Here is a 9,134-nt window from a genome sequence, read left to right on the forward strand (position 1 = left end):
ACTGAGCTGCATGCCCAGCCTCAGAGTTCTTAGCATACTTTATCAGAAAGTCTGTCTGATTCATGAAATAAGACAGATAGAAAGGATCCACTTCCTTTATGGTAAAACCTGGAGTGGGGATATTTGTCTATTTCTCACCCAGAACTCTTCTCACAGTCTAACTCTCCCAACACTCTTTTCCACTAGTCAAGATCAGCCTTGAATTCTGGAGGAAATAAAGTCCAACAAGACAAAACACAAAAGACCCACACAAGTGAAGACACAGAAGTGACATTTAAAAAAGAAAGAGGTCAAAGTTATCTCGGGATCTCTCAGAGTCCAAGGGGATCAGGATAACCACCAGGAGCTGAAGCTTCTGCAGTGGTATTGGAGTGGTTTAAAATCTCAGAGCCCAGAAGTCCAAGATGGGTAGCACAGGGAAGGGTGCTGTGTGCTAATTTGCAATGGGCACCAAAGCCTAAGAACCAGCCTACTATAGTATAGCATTTGCTTATTGAGTGCAGGGCTCCGGGTTCAATACTCAGAAACACACATGCGTGCACACATGCACAGAAAGTTCTAAAAAAGAAATTAAAAACTACACTGAAACTATAACACTAAAAAAATTTAAACACTAAAAAATAAAAAGTAACTATTCAGTCTTCATTAGTTGGTATTCATGTGACTCGAGGGCACAGTATCATATCTAAAATGATTCTGTATAAAGAGTAGGTCCCCAGGGCCCCCTCCCATTGTGACCAAATCTGTACACTTTAACTGTTGCCTGGTACTAAATAATCAGCTCAGACTGACCAATACTCAAAGGCTGCCTGATCGATCGTGAAGATTGTGAAAAGCAATGGCTGGCTACAGTTAGTCTCAGGGCCAGGGAGTGGCCATGAGAACTGTTTGTTGCTTGTCTACATCAGATCAGTCGGAAATTCCCCAGAGCTGCAGTAAAAGGATACTGGATGTTTAGGAGTGGCCCCAGAGCCCCAGAAGATGTTTGCTTCATTACTGCGATGTTTCTACAGCTGTCTGCTTGTCGAAAGAGCTGGCGGAAACCTGTCATCCGTCTTCAAAACAACCAAGGGCCACTAAAGCCCCATTATTGGCCCAACACAGGAAATACAACAAAGCCCAGCATAATACCCCTCTGCTGAAAGGAATCTGACTTGGGAAAGAGTTGATGGGGTTTCTTCAGTATTGCTAATGTAAATGGTTCCCGGGACAGTCGTGATGAAAAAGGATGCTTATTTTAAAACTCAGGGTTTTTGACATCAAAACAGCTATCAGTAGGAGAAGGAAGCCTGTGCCTCAAAATGCCATTGCTTCCTTATGTGCCAGGAAATATACCACAGACAACAAAGCAAAATAAAACAAAGGTGCTTGTTAGCATACCATGTGCTGTTCCTGCACACGGTATGCAGGCAGAGCCATATGAGACGCTGGCACTGGCTGCTCCAGCAAGCCATCTGTGTAACCTCAGGTGTAGCATTAAACAGGTTTCTTTGTTTTAGTGAAAGATGAGAAGTGTCAGTTTGATTATTGCCCATTACTTTCAGTAGCGAAGTTATTAGTGAAAATAGTTCACCTTTTGATAGACACGAAGTCCGAAACATCCTAGGGGTTTGTATGGGATCCCAAGCCATGATGCTGATAAAGAAATGATCCAACTGTCCATGTCCTGCTAGCCAGTGGCAGTGTATGACACCTCAACTTTAATCTAAAAATAGGGACTTAGAGTTCTCCAGTAGATTTTTTTTTGAAGACATTAAGAATGATTCATTCTTTGGTTTGTCGTACTCAAACACACACTTTGTAAAATTGATGGTTACTGTGTCTCTTAACCTTGGAGCATTCTGGCTTTACTCAGCTCTGAGTAGTAAGCATTTTCCGTGATCAAGTTTGCAGTCGATTAAGCCTGGGGTCTCTGAGAAGCAATGACAGAAATTCTTCCTCACTGGAGATTGTACAAGGGAGGCCAAGCTGATGTCATAAAGCCCATATTCATTGTTGCTGGAATAATAAAAATCACTAGTCTGCTATGGCCATTGAGACACAGCCTAGAAAATTCCAGTTTCTGTTCCACTAGGTGAACATCTGTCCATCTGCTGCTAGCCTTTCTCCTGCACAAGCCCTTTGTCTGACCAGTTGTCTAGGTCTTTCCTTCATGTTTGACTTTCCGTCCATCATTCCCTTTTTTCTCCTCTTTTCCCTTCTTCCTTCCTCCCTCCATCCCTCCCTTCCTTTCTTCTTATGTTCTTTCCTTCCTTCTTTTCTTCTTTCCTTTCTTCCTTTCTCCCTTCCTCCCTCCCTCCCTTGTTTCCTCCCTCCCTCCCTCCCTTCCTCCCTCCCTCCCTCCCTCCCTCCCTCCCTCCCTTCCTTCCTCTCTTCCTTCCTTCCTATTTCCTCTTTCCTCCTTTCTTGACCTGCCCCCCTTCTCCCTGATTAATTAGAATGAAATAGATGAAGCATTTCACTCTGGGGGTGGGGGTGGGCTGTAGTTCAGCAATGCTTAGGATTATAAATCTTAGACAATGTAACTAGCTATGTCTCTGGTCCTTTGGTCTATCTTACTTTAAAAGTCTTGAGCATTCAAGGTTATGTAGCAATGGTCCCAAACTTACCAAATCCAAGCAATATACTCTTGCCAGCTCAAAAAAAAAAAAAAAAAAAAAAAAAAAAAAAAAAAAAAAACCCTTACTCTTGGGATCCAAAACTACGTACTTGCCAGCAGTCCCTTGTGAGCACTTCCAAAATTCAGAAAGCATTTGATGGCAACTATTTGCCTCAACTGAACTTTGTGATTTATAGTTTTGTCATGGCAAGTAAGTACATGCATAAATACTTGGCAACAAAAACCAGAGTGTTTGATTATAGGGTGCTTCCAAAGACCCTGCTAGAGATTTCTGTGATATTTCAGACAGACGCTACAAGTTTGAATCAAGAAATGCACACAACCATTGTAAGCTCTGTACAAATAAAGTGCATGCCCAGATTGCCAATGGGTAATACAAATCTGATTAAATCAAAGTAGGTGTGGATTTAATTTCCTCAAATATAGGAACACCTGATTCAAGCTGTCAGGATTCATACATGGAGAAGCCAAAGCCAATTTTTAGAAATCCTCTCTTAAAGATTAATCTTGGCACAATACAGTTATCAAATCCCAGGGGAAAATCTGTGTGCAGATTCTGTCTTTTCTTTCCAAATGCCACATAAGGCATTGCTGTCCCCTTGCCAATCTGACACACTTGAGGTGCACCTCACTCCCGTGGTGTTTAAGTGACCTCCTAGCCCAGCAAGAGAGCACTGACCTTACAGAAAACTGTGCGGTAAGCTTCTCTTTGAATTGCATTTGTTGACATCTCATTGGCCAAGGCAAGCCTGACAATAAGGCCAGATCAGAGTGGGAGACAGTCAAGAACATATTTTAAGGGCTGTGGCTACAGTGACCAGGGGAATCTGTGCCTGCTTGTGTAACCTGTAACAAATAGCCTTCACATGAAGAAATGTCCATACCCACTCAATAATCACTGTCATGAAACTAGAAAGGGATGGAGAGAGGATTTAATCTGACTCTAGAACTTGCTCTCAACTTTTTTTATGAGCCTTGTTTATCCCTCGATGTTCTGATTGACTCCCATTTCCTTCCAAGGAGAGACCAAGTCTGCCTGACAGGATGGAGTCATCTGACTATAAATCTGAGAACAAACAGGGGCAGACACACAGCTGCTTCAGTGCCATTGATAAGCGGGGGACCTGGACTCTCAATTTGAGAATGCTAAGGAAAATTCCAGAACTATCACATCCCACAGCCTCGCATTTTGCCCGAATGGAATTCTCTTTCTTCCTCTTCTTTTCCTGTCTAGGTTGCTAGATGGAAACATAGAGGTATGAGCCCACTATATGAGCAAAATAGTTGAGACCAGAGATTCCACTCTGGATATTCCCTTACGATCAGGATATTCCAAAAATACCCACTTTAGGACAATTTTCAAGTTATTCATGTCTTCAGAACGAATATATAAAAATAGGAGATATATTGGAACTTAAGACTATCTTAATAACACACACAGACAAGTAGCATTATACAGACTGAGCAAGTCATCTTTATATATTTGGGAATATATAAAATATTTATCCACATACACACAAACTTATGTAGCAACCGTTAATGTAAGGGGGGGCGTAAATTTGAAAAAGAACAAGGGAGGTATTTGGGAGGGTACGAAGGAAGAAAAGAGAAAGAGAATATGATGCATTCATAGTATAATACCAAAACCAAAAAAAAAGAAAGAAAGAAAGAAAGAAAGAAAGAAAGAAAGAAAAGACAAGAGAAGAAAGAAAAAAGTTCCTACCTTAAAAATCAAATTAACTATATTTAAATAAAAACTACTTTTACTTTCAAAGAGAAAAAAGTCCCTCTTCTTCCTCTTTTTTTAAATTAGTTTTCTTCTCTCTCCTATGACTCAAACTTAAAATCTAGGATGATCATTGACTTAGTCTTTCTTATACAATACTGATTGTCCCACCAAGGGTTTCCTGCAGCTACTGAAAGTCAGTGTTACCACGATTTCACACCTGATGGTCTTCTGTTGATTTCCTAGACTTCAAACTCTAAGGAACTTAGGGAGATGCAATCCAAGAGCTTCATGGGTAGTGGTATTCATACACTGAAAGAGAAGAAGCTTGGGAGACCACGGATGGCGATGACAGAAGTTATATGGGATGTCCACTCAAGGGTGGGAGCTCAGACCACAGGGTAACGGATTTCAATCAGGTAGTAGTTCAGAGTCACACTCCGAGTCTAGTATAGAATGATTTGATGTTACAGAGGTGAGGGAGGGAGTTGAGTCCACAGACATATCCACAAGGAAGCAGGAGGGCCGCAGACCAGGCGAAAGGCTGGCAACGGCCTGCCTGCCCCTCCTTTGATCCCTTTCTCTCACTCATGCATTTCTGTTTTGTTTTAGAGATGGACAGGGCTGAAAGGTGAGGGTAATTAGAATGCATTTGATTCATGTATGAAAATGTCAGAAAACACAATTAATTAAAAATGTGTACTGTGATACAAAGGAAAACAAATGACTATTTTATAGGTGGGAAATGAGAACTGTGCTTATAAGACATCTGGTCTTAATTGTTTTCTGACTTTTAATTTTTCAATAAATGAAATTATATTTGAAATGTTATATTTGTATATATATACATATGTGTGTGTTTGTGTGCATGTACATGCATGTGCGTATGTGCGTATATGTGTTATGCGTGTACATGTGTGCATGTGTTACATGTGTGGTGTGTGTGCACATGTGTGTATGTGTTATGTGTGTGGTGTGTGTGTGCATGTGTTGCGTGTGTATGTGTTATGTGGCTGTGCATGTGTGCATGTGTGTGTTATGTGTGTGTTATGTGTTATGTGTTGTGTGTTTATGTGTTAAGTGTGCGTATGTGTTTTGTGTATGTGTGCATGTGTGTTATGTACATGTGTGTATGCATGTATGTGTTATGTGTGTCTGTATGTGTTATGTGTGTAGTGTGTGTATGTGTTATGTGTATGATGTGTGTGTATGTGTTATATGTGTGTGTATATGTTATGTGTGTGTGTGTGTTAATTGTGTGGTATGTTACCTGTGTGGTGTGTGTATTATGTATGTGTATATGTTATGTGTGTGTATGTGTTAGTTGTGTGGTGTGTTACATGTGTGGTGTGTGTATTATGTGTGTGTGTGTGTGTGTGCTATTCTTGATATACTCTCACTCCAGGGACTGTCTTTATCCTCTCTTTTACACTGTGTCTTCCTCTCAACATGTGACAGGCTCATACCACCATTTATACTGCTGTGAAACTGAAGCACCCTTTCACTAAAGACATTCACAGCCACCTTGTAAAATATCTTTCCTTAATCCAGCAGCCACACAGCAGGACACAAGCCCATGGAGAAAGAAATCCTAGACCATACCATGCTCCAAAGAGGGCTGGACTCTTAATCCTTTTGCGGCTGGGTCAGCTCAGCTTTCAGCCTTTTGGATGTGTCTGCCAGGCATATAACTAGTCAGGAGAACATAGAAAACATTAAATGCCGTGTGTGTAGAAAACTACTTTTCTGCCATTGGTTCACTGAATTCACTTTATTAATAAATTTTGAAAGGTGTCACCAATGACTGACTCTATGGAGCACTAGAGTGTTCTCAAGACATTATTCCCCAGATCAAATGAACAGAATTAATGGTACAGGATTTCTGACAAGTCAGGGTCAGACAAAGTGTGATTTTGGCAGAAGAAAAGAAAGCAAAAACAAATCACGTGTTTTAGAGCATGCTTGACTTAAATCCATATCCCAGGTGAGCAACAAATACCAAATTGTTATTTACATGCATTTATTTTTGCAAATTTCTGCTCCTGACCAAGATAAATTGACAAGGATTTGATCAGTCTTTACAGCCTGTGTAATCAAATGCATACACACATATGCACATACATGACAGCACATGCATGATGAACAGAGCAATCACTAGCCTTCAGGAACCATACAGCAGGCAGGAAAGAGCAGTGGTTCCTGCGACATGATACTTAAGACATGGAAGCCCCATGACTACCCACCACTTACTGCCTAGATGGAAATTTCCAGGTTGTGGACCAAAGGAAGGGGAACTCAGGTAGAACCCCAATGCACACGCTGCATCGCAGAGGTAAAAACTGTGAGTCCAAGGGAACGAACTGGTGTACATAAGAAGAGTGACAGTGAGAAGTAGTGTCAGAGGGGGAGAGAGAAAGCCTTCCCTGAATTTCCAGCTAAGAACTGTTCAGCATGAATGTTGGAGAAAAGCACCTGAGGTATGGAGGGTAGGAGACATGTCTCCTACAGGGGAATAAAGATAATGTCTACAGGCATGATGGCCATGCCTTTAACCTTAGAACTTAGGAAGCAAAGGCAGGTGCATCTAAGAGAGAGAGAACCCTTACACTGCTGACAGGAATGAAAATTAGTGCAGATAATCAATGTGGAGCCCCCTACCCACACCGACCTCTACACACTAAACACAGATCTACAATATTACTGAGCTACAGCTATCATATAACCTGTCTCTACCGTGGGAGCCACCCTCTCCTACAATACCTAGAACCCTGAGCAAACTCCACAGAGCACTGTACACCAGGCTGCTCTCATACTGGGCAGTGGGAAAAGAGAAGTAGCTTTGACTTGCTGACACAAAGCTTTGCTAGGACAGCATGACTATTAATCAGATTTTACTAATGGCCTAACGAGGAGATCAGGTTCTAGAAATGGGACCAAGTGTCTGACTTCAGACTTCATGTCCTGAAACCCCATGCAGGTTTACAATGAAGCCTACTCCATCATCTACCTTGTGATATTACATCTTCATTTGCTTCGTCCAATCGCTTTTTTTTTTTAAAGATGCTTATTGTAATCCACAATGTATCATCTTTATAAAGTGCTGCATGACATTATCTGTGTGGTTTCTTTTGAGAACGTTTGTGGTAGTGGCTACACTATTTTACATTCCCTGAGGCTCTGAATTCTTATCTTCGGGTGGGGTCATTGCTCTCTGCTCATTTTGAGTCTGTTCTGGTTTTGATAATAACATCTTTTCTAGTCTCTATGATACAAAGAAAAATTTGGAGAACATGGGCTTGTCTTAGTTTTCACTTCCAGATTGTAGGCTACCAGTTCTGGGAAGTTGCAGCAGCAGAAGCTTGAAGTAGCTGGTCATAGCACATCTCAGTCAAGAGAAGAGAGCAAGGATGAGCACATGCTCTCTTGCTCACTTGTGTTTAGCTTTAAGACCTTGATCTTGGATGTACAAAGTAGAATTACACTAAGATTGCCACCTTGCCTCAGTCAGAATGGCTATCTGTTTTTTTTTTTTAATTTTATTTATTTTTTGCATTTGAAGTATTCCTCGATGACATCCTTGGCCTGAGATTCTTTGCCATAGTCCTTTACCACTACACAACTGCAACCGACCACTTTCCGTGGTTTCCACTCTCGATCGATTTTACAGAGGCCCACCCATTCCCCTAGTTTCTTGTTGTCGTCAACCTTTATCAGGTTGATTTGGTGCTCAGCACAAAGTGTCTCCACCAGCTTGACATACATGGGCTCATCACAGTTGGATGCAAGCACACAGAGATGAGCTTGGCGCTTGTCTAAGGCTTTGGCAGTTTCTCGTATGCCACGTGCTAGGCCATCGTGGATGAGGGCTGTCTTCAGCACCTCTTGTAGAGCAGTGTTGATGTCCATTACACCTCCAGCAGCTATGCCTTCCTCGGCCATGGCGGTGGGTTAGGAGTAACGCCGAATCTTGAACTCACCCGAGCTTCCGCTTCCGCGCAAGTCGGCTTCGGCGGAGGAAAAGCCAGAATGGCTATCCTTAAGAAAACAAATAACAGCAAGTGTTAGCGAGAATGCTGGGAAGGGGAAATATTAGTACACTGTTCTGGCTGCTCTGGCCACGTGAGAATAAGTATGAAGATTCCTCAAGACACTGAGATACACCCACATATACTATTCCTGGGGGTGTATTCAAAGGACCCTAAGTCAGAGATATATGCATATATAATTATGGGAATTATTATATATCACAGAGATATATGCATATCTGTTTTCACAGTAGCAAGGATATGGAATCAGTCTAGCTATCTTTGAAGAGATGAATGTATACAGAAAATGTAGTGTATATACACAATAGAATTTTATCCAGCTATGAACTGGAATGAAATTATATCATTTACATGAAAATGGATGCAAGTGTAGATCATTTTAATCAAAATAAATCAGATGCAAAACAAACAAATATTGTGTGCTTGCTCCCACTTGTAAGTTCCAGAAGTTTTTTTTATATAGATACATAAATACCTAAAACTCCTTGTGAGATTAAAGCGGAGGGGAGAGTGCTAGCAAGAAGGAACAGATGGATGAAGCTACTAAACAGGGAGAATGAGGGCTGGCAAATACGGCCAAAGTACATAACATACTTGAAGGGAATTGTATATATGAAACAAAATATTATGTAAAAGAATACACATCGAACAATTTTTTTAAAGAGACCCACAACTTTCACATTTTTAAAAAAGATAAAATTTGCATAAGGAGAACAACCTTAGAAAGAACTCTGTTTTAGAA

The 9,134-nt window shown here is 41.1% G+C and overlaps 1 pseudogene; it reads right to left on the reverse strand.

Annotated features, from left to right (window-relative positions):
* Positions 1-7,863: 7,863 nt before the first annotated feature.
* Positions 7,864-8,364, reverse strand: LOC117716308 (small ribosomal subunit protein eS12 pseudogene; annotated as a pseudogene).
* Positions 8,365-9,134: the final 770 nt, after the last annotated feature.

This window comes from Arvicanthis niloticus, chromosome 10 (genome assembly GCF_011762505.2).
Source record: "Arvicanthis niloticus isolate mArvNil1 chromosome 10, mArvNil1.pat.X, whole genome shotgun sequence".
In the NCBI taxonomy this organism is placed as follows: Eukaryota; Metazoa; Chordata; class Mammalia; order Rodentia; family Muridae; genus Arvicanthis; species Arvicanthis niloticus.